Here is a 23,218-nt window from a genome sequence, read left to right on the forward strand (position 1 = left end):
TGTTTCCAAATAAGGTAACATTCTGAGACATTGAGGGTTAGGACTTCATCATGCCTTTTTTTGAGAGACACAGTTCAACCCATAATAAATAGGTTAAACTGTCTATAAATTATCAGTAACATTGGAGTTATGCTTGAGTTGTAATATACAACTGGATAATAGAATTTAGAGTAAATTCAAGTATAAATTAGGTGATAAATATTGAAGCCTATAAGAAAAATCAGTTATATCCAGGGATTTTAGAAATACATGCTTTCACATTCGTTTTTATTTCTAAAAATTAATAGGTTATGGGGAAATATCAACTGTTAACAGAAGTTTCCTTAATAATACACTTAGAAGGAAGTATCATACAAAAAGGTATGCACATTCATTTGGGCTAAATTCTTCCCAGTCACTAGACATTCCTGATGAGCTAAATTAAAATCCCCACTGTTGAGGCCCAGATATATGTATGATAGAAACTTTGCAGTTAATCTAATTATCAGACAGGTATAAGAGTGAGAATTACTGGTCTATATTTTACAAAACAGATTATTCATGAAGGAAGCATACAAATTTTTATAGGGAAAAAAATTACACATTGAATAGGGATTGGTATTTTTTAAACTGCCAAATGTAGGAAAAGTCAAAAACCTTTATTGAAATAATAAATGAGCTTTAGATCAATTTGAGCATATTTTAATCACAGCTTTTTTTTTCCCCTGTTTTTCAAAGTGCCACAAATTTTAAGAGCTAAATAATACTTTTCAAACATATAGTCCATATATGTATGATAAGAGATTGTTTTCTTAGTTAAGGTTATCTTAAAGTATCAAATGTATACCATAGATAATGTACTATTTTTGTTTATTTCAAACTATTAACAATTATTGAAATTTTTATTATATGTGAAGCTTAGGGATTAGAGTAAAAGAAACTAGAACACCAGAATTTGTATCATAGTCTAATGGTAATATAATGCTCACAAGAAAAGAAACTGTAGACACTAACCATATATGACCACTGTTTAGTAATGCCTTGCTCAGTTTTAAACAAAATACTGGACATTGGGAAACCATGAAAAAAGCAGACATGCTCTTCCCTCATGGTGCTTATAGTCTAGTAAACAAGTAAATGGCTAAATTCCAACTGGGTTATAGTAAGAGTAATGACAAAAGAACAGATAATACTATAGAGCCTACAGAAGGAGCTCCAGCAACATCCCAGCCAAGATCTGAGGATAATTATAAATTAGTGAAAAGAAGATATGAAGAGAAGGAGGGAGAAGAATGTTCTAAGTAGAGACGAGTATATGCAAAGGCCTGAAGACAAAGGTACATGGTTCTTTGGAAAAAAAGATAAAGGAGTTCATTGTAGCTGGAACATACAATGTGAGACAAAACCCATGCAGAAAGATGAGTGCAGCCTTCTTGATACTAAGGGAAGCCACAAAAGGCTAATAATTAACAAGTAAACATTTTTAGGGAGGTGTTCAAATCATTAAGAAATTAAAAAGATGAATCTTGGTTGATTTGGTCAAGAAAGAAGTGATAGTAGGTGACTGATTAGGAATAGTTTTTCCTCATTTTTTTTTTTTTTCGGAGATATTCCAAAATTTGGGATGTTGTGATTAAAGACAGGGAGAAAAGTACAGAGAGTAAAGTGGAGGGAGAGTGCTGCCTGGCAGGAGGGTTGCTCTGGGAGCAATTGGTCTCAAGAAAATGTTGAGGGGTTTGGAAGGTGTATTTTGGTTGTCACAAGGCCTAGGATAATACTGATATATAATACCTCAAATCCAGGGTTGCTAAACCTCCAGCATTCTTCAGGACCTTCAAGAAGAATTGGCCACTCATGAATATTTTTCTTATTGGAAATGCCGGTAGCACCCACATTGAGAAATGGTAATAGACAAATAGTGAGAAGTTCTAATTAGGGATTCATCTTACTTATCTCTATTCTCTTTTGAAAATGCAAATATCTCTCTGGTTGATTGAGCCTTGATGCATTCATTCATTCATTCATTCATTCAACAAATATTATTGAACACCTACTCTATGCCAAACACTTCTAGGTCTCACCCCTTCATGGGAATTATTTTCATCAGTCAAGTGGGTGCTCTCTGGCTGGTTGGAGAACGAGAGGGTAGATTTGGGTAGAGATGAGATGAGAAGAGAGTTCAAATTCCCTCTATTCTAGACTACCTCCATCCCACTATTCTTTCAAGTTCCCTACAATGCAAACCAAAATATATAAAATAGAACTAGGAGGAGGGTTCAAATGGCAGTGTAGGAAGATGCTGATCTCACCTCCTCCCACAGGCACAACAAATCTATAACTATATATGAAATAATTCCCTGTGAAGGGGACCTAGAAATTAGGTCAACTGAGCTTCCACAAAAAGGGACAGCAACAGATAGGTAGAAGAGAACAACAGTAGTAAAATCAACCATTTCTATAATAATTAGTTAAAGAAGGCACAAAATTAGACATATAAATATCACATCAAAAACATTAAACATAAGGGGCAGGGTCAAAAATGTAATGCTTTTAGAAAGCATTCAAACTTAAGTGACCACCAAGTTAAAATAAATGGCTATATGCATAGATTGTTATATATGAACTTCATCGTAACCACAAACCAAAAATGTAATAGATGCACAAAAAATAAAGTGAAGCTTTTGCACAGCAAAAGATACAGTCAGCAAAACTAAAAGACAACCTACAGAATGGGAGAAGATATTTGCAAATGACGTATCAGATAAAGAGCTAGTTTCCAAGATCTATAAAGAACTTATTAAACTCAGCAGCAAAGAAACAAACATCCAAAAAAAAAAAAAAAAGACATGAACAGAAATCTCACAGAGGAAGACATAGACATGGCCAACAAGCACATGAGAAAATGCTCCGCATCACTTGCCATCAGGGAAATACAAATCAAAACCACAATGAGATACCACCTCACACCAGTGAGAATGGGGAAAATTAACAAGGCAGGAAACCACAAATGTTGGAGAGGATGTGGAGAAAGGGGAACCCTCTTGCACTGTTGGTGGGAATGTGAACTGGTGCAGCCACTCTGGAAAACTGTGGAGGTTCCTCAAAGAGTTAAAAATAGATCTGCCCTATGACCCAGCAATTGCACTGCTGGGGATTTACCCCAAAGATACAGATGCATTGAAACGGCAGAACACCTGCACCCTGATGTTTATAGCAGCAATGTCCACAATAGCCAAACTGTGGAAGGCGCCTCAGTGTCCATCAAAAGTTGAATGGCTAAAGATGTGGTTTATGTATACAATGGAATATTACTCAGCCATTGGAAACGACAAATACCCACCATTTGCTTCGACATGGATGAACCTGGAGGGTATTATGTTGAGTGAAATAAGTCAATGGGAGAAGGACAAACATTATATGGTCTCATCCATTTGGGGAATATAAAAAATAGTGAAAGGGAATAAAGGGGAAAGGAGAAAAAAATGAGTGGGAAATATCAGGGAAGGAGACAGAACATGAGAGACTCCTAACTCTGGGAAAGGAACTAGGGGTGGTGGAAGGGGAGGTGGGCGGGGGTTGGTGGTGACGGGGTGGCGGGCACTGAGGGGGGGTACTTGATGGGATGAGCACTGGGTGTTATTCTATATGTTGGCAAAATTGAACACCAATAAAAAATAAATTTATTAAAAAAATAAAGTGAAAGGAATCCAAATAACACTAAATAATAATAATAATAACACTTGCTCTCACAAGAGAGCAAGAAAAGTAGAAAGGAACAAAGAACTACAAAAACAATGAGAAAACAATGAATAAAATGGCGATAAATACATACCTATCAATAATTACTTTAAATGTAAATAGACTAAATGCTCCAATCCAAAGACATAGAATGGCTAAATGGATAAAAAATACCAAGACCTACCTATATGCTGCCTACAGGTGACTCACTTCAGATCTAAAGACACACAGACTGAAAGTGAAGAGATAGAAAAACATATTCCATGTAAATGGAAGAAGAAAGAAGGCTAGGGTACTTATACCAATAAAAATACTTAAAAACAAATGGTGTAACAAGAGACAAGAGCATCACATAATGATAAACCGGTTGATTCGACAAGAAGATATACCACTTGTAAATATTTATGCACCCAACCTAAATATATAACGCAAATATTATCAGACACAAAGGGAGAAACTGACAGTAATTCAATAATTGTAGGGGACTTTAACACCCCAGTTACATCAATGGATAGAGATATCTAGACCCAAAATTAGTAAGGAAACATTGACCTTGAATGACACATTAGATCAGATGGGCTTAATAGATTTTTACAGATCATTCTATCCAGAAACAGTAGAATACGCATTCTTCTCAAGTGCACATGGTACATTCTCCAGGGTAGCTCACATGTTAGGCCACAAAACAATTCTCAGTAAATTTAAGGTTGAAATCATATCAGGAATTTTTTTCTGACCACAGTGGGATGGAACTAGAAATCAACTGCAAGAAAACTGGGAAAAAATGCAAACACAGAGACTAAAACATGTTACTAAACAACCATTGGGCCAATGAAGAAATCAAAGAGGAAATCAAAAGAAAATGAAAACACAATGTTCCAAAATCTATGAGATGAGATGCAACAAAAGCAGTTCTAAGAGCGAATTTTATAACAATAGAGACCCATCTTAAGAAACAAGAGAAATTTCAAATAGACAATTTAACCATATACCTAAGGGAAGCAGAAAAAGAGGGGCACCTGGGTGGCTCAGTTGGATAAGCATCTAACTCTTGATTTCCACTCAGCTCATGATCTCAGGGTCATGAGATTGAGCCTCATGGCAGGCTCCGACCTGGGCATGGAGTTAGCTTGATATTCTCTCTCTCCGTCTGCCCCCTCCTCAAATAAATAAATAAATCTTAAAAAAAAAAAAAAGAAAAAGAGCTAGATAAAGAACAGGGCCTAAAGTTAATAGAAGGAAGGAAATAATAAATATCAGAGCAGAAACCAATGAAATAGAGATTTAAAAAAAAAAAAATAGAAAAGAAACTAAAAGCTGATTCTTTGAAAAGATAAAATTCTTAAAAGTTTCAGCCAGACTCATCAAGAAAAATAGAAAAAGGGCTCAAATAGAATCAGAAATGAAAGAGAAGTTAAGGGGATCCCTGGGTGGCTCAGCGGTTTAGCACCTGCCTTTGGCCCAGGGTGCGATCCTGGAGTCCCGGGATCGAGTCCTGCATCGGGCTCCCGGCATGGAGCCTGCTTCTCCCTCCTCCTGTGTCTCTGCCTCTCTCTCTCTATGTCTATCATAAATAAATAAATAAATAAATAAATAAATAAATAAATCTTAAAAAAAAAGAGAGAAGTTAAAACCAATACCACAGAAATACAAATCATCATGAGACTACTATGAACAATTCATATGCCAACAAATTGACAACCTAGGAGAAATGGATAAATTCCTGGAAACATACAGTCTTCCAAGACAACGTAAATTGGTACAGCCACTATGGAAAACAATATGGAGTTTCCTCAAAAAATTAAAAATAGAATTACCATATAATCCTTCAATTCCTCTTCTAGGTATTTATCCAAGAATACGTAGGCACCCCTGTGTTCATTGCAAGCTAAGGTATGGAGGCAACCTAAATATCCATCAATAAATGGATGTGGTGTGTGTGTATGCTTGTGTGTAATGAAATATTACTCAGCCACAAAAAAAGAATGAAATCTTGCCATTTGCAACAACATGGGTGGACCTAGAGGATATAATGCTAAGTGAAATAAGTTAGACAGATAAAGACAAATACCATACAGTCTGCTTTATATGTGGAATCTAAAAAACAAAACAGAAGCACCTCTTAGATATAGACAAAGACTGATGGTTGCCAGAGGGGGCTGGGAGGTTAGATGAAATAGGCAAAGGGGATTAAGAGATACAATCTCCCAGTTATAAAATATATAAGACTATGTTGTACATAGAGAATATAGTCAATAATATTATAACAACTTGTATGAGAGCTCCTTACTGTCTAGATTTGTGACCATTTCATAATATATATAAATATCAAAAAACTGTGTTGTACACCCGAAACTAATGCAATATTATATATCCATTCTTCAATGAAAAATAAATTAGTTAAAAACTTAAAAATATCACATTAAATTAAATTGCTCTTACCCACTCTCTCAGAGATCTACTCTCCTTAGACCCCAAAAGTGCTAGCTGAGAAATTGGACAAGACATCCAGGTCAATCATCATATTTTAATGCTGTTAATCATCTCTCCTTTCAAATATCTCCTTCCTTTGCTTCCATAATACTCTACTAGGAGTTCTTTCACTTCTAGGAAGCTACAAGAGTTCTCATCTCGTTTTTCTGATCTAGCACAGTAGGGGCCTATGCTGTACACACATCACCGGGAGACATACTGGATATGAGTGGGAGGCAGAGGCAGTACAAGTGGTTGGTGACAGCTGTGGCTGGGAGAGTGCTGCCTTTAGGACAGAGTAAGTGTAACCCCTGCCTCCCTTTGAGCCACAGCACCCTACTCTTAATCGTCTAATATCTCTCCCCAGGATCCAAGCCTAACATGTCTACAAGCTGTGCTTTGAGAATTGCATACCTCTAGCCATTCGGACTTAGAACTTCAATATCCTCTGACCCCTTCCCCTGTCCTCCCCACACAGGACATTGCCAGTGATTAGTTGTGTCCTCATAGACCTCCTTCACCCGTGTATCCTTGTGCCGTTACCCTGTGCTGGTCCTCATTCCATCTCCTCTGGCTTATTACTTTAATGTTCAAACCGTCACCTGCCTTTCATCATACACAATATTGCAGAAAACTTTCCTGGAGCTCTAGTGTTAGAGCATCCCTGATCACAAGCTGTCAGAATCTTAGCACAACGTTTTGTCCTTTTTTCTTCCTTGCCACCATAACATAGTCTAGATACTAAACTGCCAAACTTCTTGTTCATTGCCTTCAATGTCCATGTTCTGGCACATGATGCCTTTGATATGGGTCATTTCCTTCTGTTTCCAATCTGCACAAAGATTCTTCTCCCTCTCAAGGCCAGAGAAGGCCCAGTGCCACTTCCTGCCCTAAATCTCTCCTGATTACCCTAGCAGAAAGTGATTTCTGTCTTTTCTGAGCTGCCCAGGTCCCCAGAGCTGTTTTTGCAGCTGTCATTCCCACAATTAAATTTTTCTACCTTACGTTATAGTAATTTATATACTCTTTATATTCTTCTACTAACCTAAGCTTCGGAGCAGGATCTACATGACCCTTGTCTATATACTAGCTAATTGTCTGGGACACAGAAGTATTCTTTAAAAACCCAAGAGTCAAAGTTCTTCCTATGTTTGGGAAAGCTGGAATAATAACCTGAATTTCATTTGTTTAAAATAAATATTTACTGTCCAGTTAGTCATTAGTCTGGCCTGAATGTCTAGATAATTGATTTAGTTTCATTACAAGTTTAGAATTATTTTTAAAAAGGGAAGAAAAGAGAGAGTGGAAATGCAAGTTAAGATTTCCCTAATTTCACAGATAATAATCCTCCAAAAAGATGCATACAACTTTCCAAAGCACTTGATTTTCACTTTTTTAAATTTTGCCTCCACTTATTTGAGGCAAATTGAAAATTCCTACTTTCCACTTTGAACCTTGGAGTCAACTGTTGCCTTACTGACAGACCAGTGCCATCCAATGGTGAAAAGGGACAACCTGAAGCTCTTGGTTTTCTTAAACTTCTGAGGAGAGTGGGTGGGAATCTGATTTTCTTCATTTTTTTAGTATAATTTGCAGGACTATATTGCAGGAAAAGGTGGAAGCAACCTGTAATTTTTGTCTATCAAATTATTGAGATACATTATTATTTACTAATATTTTGCCTGATTCCAAAAGCAGCACTCATAGCAGTTGTAGAAAACACATATCAATAAAATGGTAAAATATTTCAAAAATAATAAATGTTCAGCATCAGTAAAACTTAAATTACAAAAGGTGTAAAGTAGGGGAAAACCCTGTTTCAAGTAATCCTATTATATTGGTTATTACTTCTAAAATGACAAATCTTGTGATAGAAATCATTCAGTTACTGAATTTCTTAAATTAGAACTTGTTGTTTCACACATCTTTGTAATTGAGGATTTATTATCTAGTTTATGAATTATCCAAGCTCTCTTATTCCTTTTCTTTTACTGCTCTGCTTTTATACAGTAGTTTTCAAAAGTATGATCCCAGACCTGCAGCATCAGCATAACCAGGAAACTTGTTAGAATACAAATTCTTATGCCCCCTGACTCCCAGACTGGAAACTGGTGGAGCCCAGCAGTCTGTGTTTTAATAAGGTGATTCTGATGCCACTCGAGCTTGAGAAGCACTGCTAACATCCCTATTAGTAAATAGTCAGGAAGAGAAAAGATTAAATATTTTAAAAGGTTATATTTGATCACTTGTTAGCAATTCTGACTTCTTAAAAAATATTTTAAGGGCCAGGGTACATGGGTGCCTCAGTCAGTTAAGCGTCCAACTCTAATCTCAGCTAGAGTCTTGATCTTTTATTTATATATATATTTAAAGGCCAAAGAAATTTACACTAAATAAAATAACATTGATTTTTCTGGACCTTCATTTTATTTGTCTGTATTAAGGAAGAAATAGCTATCTATGATTACACAAAACTCAGCTTGAAATAAGAACTCACAATGTGATCTAACAACTCAAGGGTAGTATAGCATTGCCAAATCCATGTTTTAAAATTTTTTGAGGCATTAAATGTTGCCAAAGAAAATATCTTCCTCTTTAAAGGTAGCTTCAATATGACTCACTCTAAACCCTATTAATTACATTAAGATTAGCCCAAACATTGGAAAACCAGGTGAAAGGTTATGACAAATGATAGAATTTATTACTTCCAGACTTAAAGTATGTAGCTTTACTATCTAAAATTCAAATTCAGCATTGAAAAGTTAAGTTCAAAATACTGCTATTCTTGGCTATTGAGGTTTTTTAAGTACCAAATGTGAAAACAGATATAATTGTATATTTAAGTTAGTTTTTGAGTAAAAGCACTTTAGGAATTGTACTTATGTACGGGTCATAATATGGATAAAATATCATCAAATATATATTACATAAATTTTCAAGCTGGGATTTTCAAAATAAGTTATAATGTTTAGCCATAAAAAAAAGAAATTTTATAAAGACTACCTCTCCTCCCTTAAGAAAAAAAAATTAGAAAAAGAATATTAAGAGAAAGAATATGATAGGTGAAATTCTAACCTAAATCTAACCGGCATCAGGTTGTTCAGAGAAGCTCACCAAAATCACCGGCCCACTCTTACTGCACTGCATCACTTGAACTCTTCTGAATGTATACGTTTCTGCCATTACAGAGCTTCTTCCACGACTTTCTTGGGGCTACATTGGCTACGATGAACTAGACCTCTAGCTCTAGTTTATACAAATAGAAGTCAGGATATATGATCCATGGAAATAAACAAGTGGCATCCATGGCCCTTACCTCATTTTTATCTCTGGATTATTTTAGCCAAAGCTAAAAACACTTTAGGAATGGATTAGGAATAAACCAAAGATCCTTAGGGCAGTTTCTGATTTTGCCTTCCACACAGTAAAATGGAGAAACAAAGAGTTTTAAAACATTCTGCTTCTTTGGAAGGGTGGGTGAGAAAAGGAAATAACAGAGGTATTTCTGGGATTATCCCAGGGTGGGCATGAGTTTAAAGAACAACAGCGGGTGCGTGCTAGATCATCTATATTTGAGTCCTAAAGATTGTCTATTGACCACACTACTGACCTCTGTAAAGTTAATTCTGGCTGAGTGGAAATAGTAAGCCATTAGTATGCCTCAAAGTTGAAACAGTTTTTAGACTACTTTATATCCCTCCACATTTCATTTGCAATAAGATATTTATAAGTCTGAGTTATTAAAGTTTAAGGGATCACCTCACCATGGACTTAGAAACATGAGAGAAAGCTTCAAGATTATCTACTCCAGATCAAAAACATATCAGTCAGGAGGAGCTGTCATCCAGTGACTCATAAGTTCTCCTGGATTCTGCTTATTAAATCATCAAGGTGACTTCAGAACAGGAAATCTTTGCTAAAAGTGCTGACCTTGAGAACAAACAGTACATTGATTGGTAGTATTTTTGCGGTGATGTTTGACTTTCCCTAATGCCTCTGCCAAAAGAAAAATTATTTTCTTGCCAGTTACCAGGAAGGCCAGTTTTGACAAGATGCATAGGATTCAATGGTAAAAATGAAAACTTGCTTTTTTTATCTTCAGTAAATTGGAAAGCTTTTAAAGGATTTTTCTGTTTCGTCTAAAAACACTACTTTTGGGGTAGAGAGACTAGAAGTTTATTTTTCCTTGTCAGTCTTAAAGGCATATTGCACATGACACTTTTCTCTCACCAAGTTCCTATGAGGAAAAAAAGCCATAGATTTCAGTCGGGAGAAACTAATAGCTCACCTTGTCCAGACATTCTTCCAATATTTGAAACCCTTTTACAACATCCCACAGGATGTCACTCATACTTACAGAGCTGATATGTTTGAAGGGAAGTGGGAAGGAGTGGGAATGGAAGACAGAAGTCAGAGTCCGTTATTCCACTTACATTGTCTGCAACATGCTCTAATTTGGAAGTTTACGTAAATCCATGGTCCTCTGAAATTCGTATGACTTTCTTGACTCTAGTTATTATGGTAGCTTCCAATCAAAGATACACATCTAAGTCAGGATTTCTCAACCTCAGCACTTTGTCCTTTGAAGCTAGATAATGCTTTGTTGTGGGAGGCTGTCCTGTGCATATAGAATGTTTAGCTACATCTCTGGTCTCTACCCACTAAATGCCAGTAGCACCTCACCCCAGTTTGACAACCTCCCTGCCCTCCACACAGGTTTCAAAACCAAAAATGTCTCTAAACGTTACCAAATATCCCAACGGGCCCAAGGGTGGAGAAGGAAGTTGTACATGAAATCTCCCCCATATAAATTAAATATAAATTAAGAAAGTGCTCTGTGAGATACAGAGTCACAAGGAAACATCCAGATTATTTCCTTGGAGTAAGTAGAAAGGAATAGTTAAGATCTTAACTATTTCTATAATCAAATAAACAAATAGTTCCACAGTTGTTAAAATGTTTGTACAGTTCTCTTGGGGTTTTTTGTACAAGTGTGGAGCACATATTTGGTCCATCATACTTGAAGTGTCTGAGAATGGGCCACTGCCGTAGGTGTTATAAAAATGCAGATAGCGCAGATATTTGTAGAGCTAGACCATGATACCCTTGGCTTTAAGAAGTACATCAATTTTTATAACTTTTTAGTGTAACACGTGGAAAAGTGTGCATATCACAAGTGTACTAATTGCTGAATTTTCATAAACTGAACACAGCATGTGACTAGCAACCAGATCAAGAAACAAGATTACCAGCACCCCCAAAAGCCTTGACATCATATCCACTGACTCACTCTCTTACAGCACCAACCTTGATCTCTGATACCATTTCCACTTCATGCCTGGCTGTTTCTTTCCTTTGCAAGAAAATCTGCCTGATTTGCTCCCCCATTCCATTCCAGTCTCTATGAAGATAAAACCTCTTCTGAGAGCTTCTTCACAGTCCTAAACCACTCTCCACCACCCTGTCCCTGCTTTAATTTTCTTTTCAGCTATCACAACCTATTTTTGTCTCTCTCTCCAACGCGTAAGAATCCAAGAGGGTAAGAATTCTATTAGCCTATTGCAGGAGCTCAGGAAGTTGAAGGCATAAATGAATCCAAATTTCAGAAATCTTTAGATGAGGAAAATGCAAGTTATAGAATTACAGAAATACTCTGCCTCTCTCATGAATAAATAAATAAAATCTTAAAAAAAAAAGAATTAAGGAAATACCATTATAGTTCTATTGAGTGCCTGCTATGTGCCAGTCACAGCAATAATTACAGTTAGGTATTATTTCTTTTAATATGCACTGTAACCCTGCAACCTGGGTATATCATGTTGCTTTCCAATTCAAGTAACAAAACCCAACTGAAAGTAGATTAAACAAAAAGAATATTTAATATCTCAAAGAAAATGGTCCAGAGATGGGGCAGTTTCAGTTTTGAACAATTTTGTACCTCAAAGATGTTATGGTTTCAGTTTGGTTTCTCTGTCATTTTATTAGCTCTCTCCATGTGGTCACAGATGGCTCCACTCCAAATGTCATGAGATTGCTCAACAATCTCCAGAAGCAGGCAAAAAGAGAGAATGTTCATATACTTCTTCCTATCGATGAATAAAGTCTTCTTCCAGACTCTCTATAGATATCTCATTGGCCAAAATTTTATTATACATTGTTATAGGTTGAATGCTTGTCTCCCCTCTCCACCCCGCCCAGATTCTCATGTTGATGCCCTAACTCCCAAGGTGATGGGACTAGTGCCCTTATAAGAAGAGACCAGAGAGCTCAAGTACAAGCTGTTCTCCTTGTGTGAGGACATAGCAGGGAGGCTGCTGTCTGCAAGCCAAAAGGGAACCCTCTTGGAGTTCCCAGCCTGCATTACTATAAGATACAAATTTCTGTTGTTTAAGCCACCCAATCTATATATGGCAACCTTAGCTGACTAATACACACATTTATGCCTAAACTAGTAACCATCAAAGTGAATGAGACTGTGATGCTGGTATATACCAATCATTACTCAGCTCCATCAGCTAGGCAGGGTCTACTTGCTATCTGAACAAAATGGGGTTCTGTTCTCTAAAATGAGAGAAATGGCAATTAGCTATACAATTGAATATGTGTGCCACAGATATATTATGTTACAGATAAGGAAAAAATTAAAGCAGTTTATTGAGCAGAATCAGGATTTTAATCTAGGTAAGACTATTTCCAAAGTCATGCGCTTTCCACCAGGTGATACTGCTTCTCAAAGATAATCAAAACAGAGTCTCTTTTGTAATAACAAATTTAAGAAAAGCTGTATCTTTGTGCTTACCCTGAAAAAAGTGGCAGAGGAGACTGGGAACAATGTTGTAGTGTATGTGCTACATCTATATCCAGATCTTGGCTTCTTAATACCATCCTCCAATATTAGAAATCAGGACTTCTTGGAGAAATGGCTCATTATAAAGCTGGGATGGGAGAAGTATAAGATGACCCTGGAGCATCTCGTTATGCTAGACAATAAGGAGGAGCTCAAAAAACAAAAATGGGAACATAGGAACAGAATCTAACCTGAAAGATCTTCCAGTGCTCAAAGCTGGAACTATTGGAACAAAATTAATAAAATAGTATTGGTTTTTAACCCACAGAATAAAATAAATATGCATGAGTCCATACTGATGTAAATGATTAAATAAGTAAAGACATGAGGGAAGAAGAGATGAAGCTTTCTTGCCAAAGAATTCCAAGTAATATGCATACATGCTTCTGTCATAGGAAATGAGGTTTAATCTGTCTCCTCCCCCAGTCCCTAACTCAAGGGAGAGCTAGACTTCGTGACTCTCTTGTGGAGAATAGAGTAGGGAAAGGGAAAAGTAGTAACTTTACAGTGGAGAAACCTGCAAAGGATACCTTAATCAATAATGTCATATGGATATCATTTTCCTCTAATATAATATGAAAAGGCATTTACCTCTGATATAATATGAAAAGTGCCCTTTCCATATCATGAAAAGGGCACTTCAGAGCTCCGTGGCGTTCTTTCCAAAAACATATAACCCTGGTGTAATCATGAAATAAACCAACAGATAAAACCAAACTGAAGAACATTTTACAGGATACTTGACCAATATTAAAACTGTCAGGATCATAAACAAGGACAGACTGAAAAACAATCAGACCAGAGAAGATATTCTAGATCCAGTCTGGATCCTAGATGGATGCTGGAACAGAAAAAGGACATTAATGGAAAAAATGATAAAATCTGAATAAAGTCTGAATTTAGCTAACTCTGTATTATATAAATATATCATTATCTTAATTTTGCCAAGTGTACAATAGTTATTTAAGATGTCACTGCGGGAAATAGGTAATGGAACTCTGCACTACCTTTGCAGCATTTTTTTTTTAATTTTTATTTACTTATGATAGTCACAGAGAGAGAGAGAGGCAGAGACACAGGCAGGGGGAGAAGCAGGCTCCATGCACCGGGAGCCCGATGTGGGATTCGATCCCGGGTCTCCAGGATCGCACCCTGGGCCAAAGGCAGGCGCCAAACCGCTGCGCCACCCAGGGATCCCCTTTGCAGCATTTATATAAATCTAAAGTTATTCCTAAATTTCAAAAAATCTTTGTTTAAATTTTTTTACAGTTGTCAGGGGGATTTGGGGTTTGTTTGTTTATTTTTAAGTAAGCACCATACCCAGTGTGGAGCCCAACGTGGGGCTCGAGCTGACAACCCTGAGATAAGACCTGAGCTAAGATCAGGAGTTGGGCACTTAACCTACTGAGCCAGCCAGGTACTCCTAAAAAAAATCTATTTTTAAAGAAAATGTGTGCTAGATCATTGAAACTAGGTGTTCTTTTGTGGGTGTTCATTGTACTACTCACTCTACTTTTGAATACATTTGTAGTTAAAATTTTTTAATGTTAAATCCATGAAATACAAGATTCTCTGCTTTCAAGATATTAGTAATCAAGAATGACAAAGTTTCCACGTTAAGTACTGAGACAGTAATGAATAAGGTGAACTTCATTGTCTTTAACCCTAAATGAACAACTGATATTCCTATCACATTCTACAACCTTGCTATTTAAGAACCCGGCAATGTCAGCATCACCCAAGAGCTGTTTAGGAAAGCAGAGTATAAGGCTAAACTGCACAGCTACTGAATTGAAATCTTTATTTTAACAAAATCCAAATGAGCAAAATGCACATTTAAGTTTAAGAAGCACTGTTTGTAACTATATGATTGTGTTTCTAACAAATAACATCTAGAAAGGACATTCCAGGAAAAAAGATCAATGGAGATACTCCTGTGAGGAATTTGCATTTGAACAGGGAGCTATAAATTGCCTCCTTTTATTTATGTACTAATGAAACATGGTATTTAATCAGGATGATAACATTTAATAAAATATCATGTAGGGACGCCTGGGTGGCTCAGAGGTTGAGCATCTGCCTTTGGCTCAGGGCATGATCCCACGGTCCTGGGATCGAGTCCCACATCGGGCTCCCTGCATGCACCCTGCTTCTCCCTCTGCCTCTGTCTCTGTGTCTCTCATGAATAAATAAAATAAAATTTTTAAGATTGTATAATTATTATACCTTTTTTCCTAGGCCAAGTAAGATTTTAGGGAAGAATAAAAGTGGTAAATATTTGATCTAGCCAATTCCTCAATATGGCCAGTACAAGGTAAAGAAATGGTTAGGCAAGAAATATATTACTTAATTATACTTAATGTATTATGAGTATTTATCCTGATGGTGTGACACTGAGGAATGTTGGATCTAGTTACTACTTTTTCCTTTCAAAAATTCCCACTAGAGAGACATTCAGAGAGAAATAATCCTTTCATTGTTGCTTTCACTTTTTTTTTTATACCATGCCATCTTTGAAAATACATGAATTTGGGGAGCACAACTTTGAAGATATCTCTGGCTTTTTTAGCCAATAATAGGATGAAGTGCGAAAGAAATAATGTATCTGTCCATACAATAGATAATTAACCATGGTCGTTTGTCTGCCCCAGAGAGGCTCAGACTAAAGACTGAACATCACACCCACTATCCTTGAGTTTCTCCTTGCAGGTGTAGAGATAAGAACATGTACAAGATAGAGGAAAGAGTAAGGTGAAGAATCCACATGTAGAACACACCCTGCAAGAAGTCTTCAAAGAGATATGAATAAGTGAAAGAGACTTAGAAATTTCAGAGAAAGCCTTATTTTCCATGATTTATCAACAAGGGCTTCTTAGAACTTGGGATGTTGATAAAAGGCAAACAAGAGGGATCCCTGGGTGGCGCAGCGGTTTGGCGCCTGCCTTTGGCCCAGGGCGCGATCCTGGAGACCCGGGATCGAATCCCACGTCAGGCTCCCGGTGCATGGAGCCTGCTTCTCCCTCTGCCTGTGTCTCTGCCTCTCTCTCTCTCTCTGTGACTATCATAAAAAAAAAAAAAAAAAAAAAAAGGCAAACAAGACTGAGAAAATCTAAATTTAAGGTGAATTATAATGAATTAATACACAAATGGAAGGTGGGAAAATGAAGGCAATAAATATAGACAATTTCAGTTTAGAATCATAGTAAAATTAAAAATATGTAACAGATTAAATGTTAGCAGAAACAGGAGAAAGGTTTGCTTGTTTTTAAGGTAAGGATGATCTTAAATGTATTTGGTTAGCCAATGGGAAGGAAATAAACATGTTTAATTAGCCAGTGGTGAGTGAAGATAAAAGGTTAGTGGAAGGAACAAAGTTCTTGAGAAGGTAAACGTAGGACAATAAATAGAAAGATGAAGATAAAGCGTACAGATGATGGTTAACTTTGGAAGGGAATCAGGACACCTCTGTCTTGGAGAAGGCAGGGAAGGAGAGGAGGATCGAAGATAAAATCTCAGATAAAAAGTAGGGTAATCTAAGAGTAGTGGGTTCGGAGGTGTGGTCCGTGTGATTGGGATAGTCTCCTAAGTGTGGAATGGTGTGATAGGGCTACTATACAAAGATAAGACAACTATAATTTATGGTCTGAATGAGCACACTTTTTTGCAAATGAACAGATTATAACAGATAGGATGCTGTGTCTGCACAGCAGGTGTCATCCAGATTCTCCTGGGCAAAAATAAACAACGTGGTCACCCTAGGAAAGGAGCCACTCCCTTGTGGAGGGAGCAGCTATTAGGGAATGAATAGATATGATAGGTTCATTCAGCCTCTATGGCCCTGGGTAGCAGTGTTGCCAGTACAGGATCAGAATCAAAGAGAGTAATAGGCTTACAGACTTAGGGAAAAAGTGAGGCAGGAATATTAGAAAGTCAAGAGAATGAGGGGTCCTGGAGCCACTGTCTTTAGAATGGCTGGCAATAATCTACTAGCTTTGTCTAATAGGGAGTCGTCTACAATGTTGGAAGTGTTCTCAAGCCACTTGCCTTATGTGGATAGTGAGCAAATGAATTATTAATTTAAAATAATTTAAGTGTAAATAGCCACATGTGGCTATCATGTTAGAAAGAACAGGTTTAGGGGCGCTTGGGTGGCTGAGTTGGCTAAGCATCTGACTTGGGCTGAAGTCATGATCTCGGAGTCCTGGGTCAGGCCCCACAACAGGGTCCCCACTCAGCAGGCAGAGCATCTGTTTCTGCCTCTCCCTCTGCCCCTCCCTCTGTTCTTGTTCTCTGTCTTTCTCTCAAATAAATAAATAAAATCTTAAAAAAAAAAGAATTAAGGAAATACCATTATAGTTCTATTGAGTGCCTGCTATGTGCCAGTCACAGCAATAATTACAGTTAGGTATTATTTCTTTTAATATGCACTGTAACCCTGCAACCTGGGTATATCATGTTGCTTTCCAATTCAAGTAACAAAACCCAACTGAAAGTAGATTAAACAAAAAGAATATTTAATATCTCAAAGAAAATGGTCCAGAGATGGGGCAGTTTCAGTTTTGAACAATTTTGTACCTCAAAGATGTTATGGTTTCAGTTTGGTTTCTCTGTCATTTTATTAGCTCTCTCCATGTGGTCACAGATGGCTCCACTCCAAATGTCATGAGATTGCTCAACAATCTCCAGAAGCAGGCAAAAAGAGAGAATGTTCATATACTTCTTCCTATCGATGAATAAAGTCTTCTTCCAGACTCTCTATAGATATCTCATTGGCCAAAATTTTATTATACATTGTTATAGGTTGAATGCTTGTCTCCCCTCTCCACCCCGCCCAGATTCTCATGTTGATGCCCTAACTCCCAAGGTGATGGGACTAGTGCCCTTATAAGAAGAGACCAGAGAGCTCAAGTACAAGCTGTTCTCCTTGTGTGAGGACATAGCAGGGAGGCTGCTGTCTGCAAGCCAAAAGGGAACCCTCTTGGAGTTCCCAGCCTGCATTACTATAAGATACAAATTTCTGTTGTTTAAGCCACCCAATCTATATATGGCAACCTTAGCTGACTAATACACACATTTATGCCTAAACTAGTAACCATCAAAGTGAATGAGACTGTGATGCTGGTATATACCAATCATTACTCAGCTCCATCAGCTAGGCAGGGTCTACTTGCTATCTGAACAAAATGGGGTTCTGTTCTCTAAAATGAGAGAAATGGCAATTAGCTATACAATTGAATATGTGTGCCACAGATATATTATGTTACAGATAAGGAAAAAATTAAAGCAGTTTATTGAGCAGAATCAGGATTTTAATCTAGGTAAGACTATTTCCAAAGTCATGCGCTTTCCACCAGGTGATACTGCTTCTCAAAGATAATCAAAACAGAGTCTCTTTTGTAATAACAAATTTAAGAAAAGCTGTATCTTTGTGCTTACCCTGAAAAAAGTGGCAGAGGAGACTGGGAACAATGTTGTAGTGTATGTGCTACATCTATATCCAGATCTTGGCTTCTTAATACCATCCTCCAATATTAGAAATCAGGACTTCTTGGAGAAATGGCTCATTATAAAGCTGGGATGGGAGAAGTATAAGATGACCCTGGAGCATCTCGTTATGCTAGACAATAAGGAGGAGCTCAAAAAACAAAAATGGGAACATAGGAACAGAATCTAACCTGAAAGATCTTCCAGTGCTCAAAGCTGGAACTATTGGAACAAAATTAATAAAATAGTATTGGTTTTTAACCCACAGAATAAAATAAATATGCATGAGTCCATACTGATGTAAATGATTAAATAAGTAAAGACATGAGGGAAGAAGAGATGAAGCTTTCTTGCCAAAGAATTCCAAGTAATATGCATACATGCTTCTGTCATAGGAAATGAGGTTTAATCTGTCTCCTCCCCCAGTCCCTAACTCAAGGGAGAGCTAGACTTCGTGACTCTCTTGTGGAGAATAGAGTAGGGAAAGGGAAAAGTAGTAACTTTACAGTGGAGAAACCTGCAAAGGATACCTTAATCAATAATGTCATATGGATATCATTTTCCTCTAATATAATATGAAAAGGCATTTACCTCTGATATAATATGAAAAGTGCCCTTTCCATATCATGAAAAGGGCACTTCAGAGCTCCGTGGCGTTCTTTCCAAAAACATATAACCCTGGTGTAATCATGAAATAAACCAACAGATAAAACCAAACTGAAGAACATTTTACAGGATACTTGACCAATATTAAAACTGTCAGGATCATAAACAAGGACAGACTGAAAAACAATCAGACCAGAGAAGATATTCTAGATCCAGTCTGGATCCTAGATGGATGCTGGAACAGAAAAAGGACATTAATGGAAAAAATGATAAAATCTGAATAAAGTCTGAATTTAGCTAACTCTGTATTATATAAATATATCATTATCTTAATTTTGCCAAGTGTACAATAGTTATTTAAGATGTCACTGCGGGAAATAGGTAATGGAACTCTGCACTACCTTTGCAGCATTTTTTTTTTAATTTTTATTTACTTATGATAGTCACAGAGAGAGAGAGAGGCAGAGACACAGGCAGGGGGAGAAGCAGGCTCCATGCACCGGGAGCCCGATGTGGGATTCGATCCCGGGTCTCCAGGATCGCACCCTGGGCCAAAGGCAGGCGCCAAACCGCTGCGCCACCCAGGGATCCCCTTTGCAGCATTTATATAAATCTAAAGTTATTCCTAAATTTCAAAAAATCTTTGTTTAAATTTTTTTACAGTTGTCAGGGGGATTTGGGGTTTGTTTGTTTATTTTTTAAGTAAGCACCATACCCAGTGTGGAGCCCAACGTGGGGCTCGAGCTGACAACCCTGAGATAAGACCTGAGCTAAGATCAGGAGTTGGGCACTTAACCTACTGAGCCAGCCAGGTACTCCTAAAAAAAATCTATTTTTAAAGAAAATGTGTGCTAGATCATTGAAACTAGGTGTTCTTTTGTGGGTGTTCATTGTACTACTCACTCTACTTTTGAATACATTTGTAGTTAAAATTTTTTAATGTTAAATCCATGAAATACAAGATTCTCTGCTTTCAAGATATTAGTAATCAAGAATGACAAAGTTTCCACGTTAAGTACTGAGACAGTAATGAATAAGGTGAACTTCATTGTCTTTAACCCTAAATGAACAACTGATATTCCTATCACATTCTACAACCTTGCTATTTAAGAACCCGGCAATGTCAGCATCACCCAAGAGCTGTTTAGGAAAGCAGAGTATAAGGCTAAACTGCACAGCTACTGAATTGAAATCTTTATTTTAACAAAATCCAAATGAGCAAAATGCACATTTAAGTTTAAGAAGCACTGTTTGTAACTATATGATTGTGTTTCTAACAAATAACATCTAGAAAGGACATTCCAGGAAAAAAGATCAATGGAGATACTCCTGTGAGGAATTTGCATTTGAACAGGGAGCTATAAATTGCCTCCTTTTATTTATGTACTAATGAAACATGGTATTTAATCAGGATGATAACATTTAATAAAATATCATGTAGGGACGCCTGGGTGGCTCAGAGGTTGAGCATCTGCCTTTGGCTCAGGGCATGATCCCACGGTCCTGGGATCGAGTCCCACATCGGGCTCCCTGCATGCACCCTGCTTCTCCCTCTGCCTCTGTCTCTGTGTCTCTCATGAATAAATAAAATAAAATTTTTAAGATTGTATAATTATTATACCTTTTTTCCTAGGCCAAGTAAGATTTTAGGGAAGAATAAAAGTGGTAAATATTTGATCTAGCCAATTCCTCAATATGGCCAGTACAAGGTAAAGAAATGGTTAGGCAAGAAATATATTACTTAATTATACTTAATGTATTATGAGTATTTATCCTGATGGTGTGACACTGAGGAATGTTGGATCTAGTTACTACTTTTTCCTTTCAAAAATTCCCACTAGAGAGACATTCAGAGAGAAATAATCCTTTCATTGTTGCTTTCACTTTTTTTTTTTATACCATGCCATCTTTGAAAATACATGAATTTGGGGAGCACAACTTTGAAGATATCTCTGGCTTTTTTAGCCAATAATAGGATGAAGTGCGAAAGAAATAATGTATCTGTCCATACAATAGATAATTAACCATGGTCGTTTGTCTGCCCCAGAGAGGCTCAGACTAAAGACTGAACATCACACCCACTATCCTTGAGTTTCTCCTTGCAGGTGTAGAGATAAGAACATGTACAAGATAGAGGAAAGAGTAAGGTGAAGAATCCACATGTAGAACACACCCTGCAAGAAGTCTTCAAAGAGATATGAATAAGTGAAAGAGACTTAGAAATTTCAGAGAAAGCCTTATTTTCCATGATTTATCAACAAGGGCTTCTTAGAACTTGGGATGTTGATAAAAGGCAAACAAGAGGGATCCCTGGGTGGCGCAGCGGTTTGGCGCCTGCCTTTGGCCCAGGGCGCGATCCTGGAGACCCGGGATCGAATCCCACGTCAGGCTCCCGGTGCATGGAGCCTGCTTCTCCCTCTGCCTGTGTCTCTGCCTCTCTCTCTCTCTCTGTGACTATCATAAAAAAAAAAAAAAAAAAAAAAGGCAAACAAGACTGAGAAAATCTAAATTTAAGGTGAATTATAATGAATTAATACACAAATGGAAGGTGGGAAAATGAAGGCAATAAATATAGACAATTTCAGTTTAGAATCATAGTAAAATTAAAAATATGTAACAGATTAAATGTTAGCAGAAACAGGAGAAAGGTTTGCTTGTTTTTAAGGTAAGGATGATCTTAAATGTATTTGGTTAGCCAATGGGAAGGAAATAAACATGTTTAATTAGCCAGTGGTGAGTGAAGATAAAAGGTTAGTGGAAGGAACAAAGTTCTTGAGAAGGTAAACGTAGGACAATAAATAGAAAGATGAAGATAAAGCGTACAGATGATGGTTAACTTTGGAAGGGAATCAGGACACCTCTGTCTTGGAGAAGGCAGGGAAGGAGAGGAGGATCGAAGATAAAATCTCAGATAAAAAGTAGGGTAATCTAAGAGTAGTGGGTTCGGAGGTGTGGTCCGTGTGATTGGGATAGTCTCCTAAGTGTGGAATGGTGTGATAGGGCTACTATACAAAGATAAGACAACTATAATTTATGGTCTGAATGAGCACACTTTTTTGCAAATGAACAGATTATAACAGATAGGATGCTGTGTCTGCACAGCAGGTGTCATCCAGATTCTCCTGGGCAAAAATAAACAACGTGGTCACCCTAGGAAAGGAGCCACTCCCTTGTGGAGGGAGCAGCTATTAGGGAATGAATAGATATGATAGGTTCATTCAGCCTCTATGGCCCTGGGTAGCAGTGTTGCCAGTACAGGATCAGAATCAAAGAGAGTAATAGGCTTACAGACTTAGGGAAAAAGTGAGGCAGGAATATTAGAAAGTCAAGAGAATGAGGGGTCCTGGAGCCACTGTCTTTAGAATGGCTGGCAATAATCTACTAGCTTTGTCTAATAGGGAGTCGTCTACAATGTTGGAAGTGTTCTCAAGCCACTTGCCTTATGTGGATAGTGAGCAAATGAATTATTAATTTAAAATAATTTAAGTGTAAATAGCCACATGTGGCTATCATGTTAGAAAGAACAGGTTTAGGGGCGCTTGGGTGGCTGAGTTGGCTAAGCATCTGACTTGGGCTGAAGTCATGATCTCGGAGTCCTGGGTCAGGCCCCACAACAGGGTCCCCACTCAGCAGGCAGAGCATCTGTTTCTGCCTCTCCCTCTGCCCCTCCCTCTGTTCTTGTTCTCTGTCTTTCTCTCAAATAAATAAATAAAATCTTTTAAAAAAAAAGAAAGAAGAAAGAAGAAAGAAAGAAAGAAAGAAAGAAAGAAAGAAAGAAAGAAAAGAAAGAAAGAAAACTGGTCTAGATTAAGCCAAGGGAAAGTGAAACAAAGCGATTAATGCACTGTAAAGAAAGGGCAGCAAAAGTCAAAGACCAGGATAGGATTATATTGTGCAGTTTGTGTGTTTGTTTGTTTGTTTGATTATTTATTTATTTATTTTATTTATTTTAGAGAGCACACAAGGTGGAGGAGGGGCAGAGAGAGAGGGAGAAAGAGAATCTTAAGCAGGCTCCACGGTCAGCCGGGGTGGGGCTGGATCTTACAATTGTGGAATCATGACCTGAGCCAAAATCAAGAGTCAGCCACTTAA

General features: G+C 37.4%; 1 protein-coding gene across 3 annotated transcripts in view; it reads left to right on the plus strand.

Moving 5' to 3' along the window:
• DSG2 (desmoglein 2) overlaps positions 1–23,218 on the plus strand; it is a 67,908-nt gene that overhangs the window by 18,570 nt on the left and 26,120 nt on the right. The gene's annotated exons all lie outside the window — the stretch shown is intronic.

Source organism: Vulpes lagopus, chromosome 1 (genome assembly GCF_018345385.1).
Source record: "Vulpes lagopus strain Blue_001 chromosome 1, ASM1834538v1, whole genome shotgun sequence".
NCBI classification, from domain to species: domain Eukaryota; kingdom Metazoa; phylum Chordata; class Mammalia; order Carnivora; family Canidae; genus Vulpes; species Vulpes lagopus.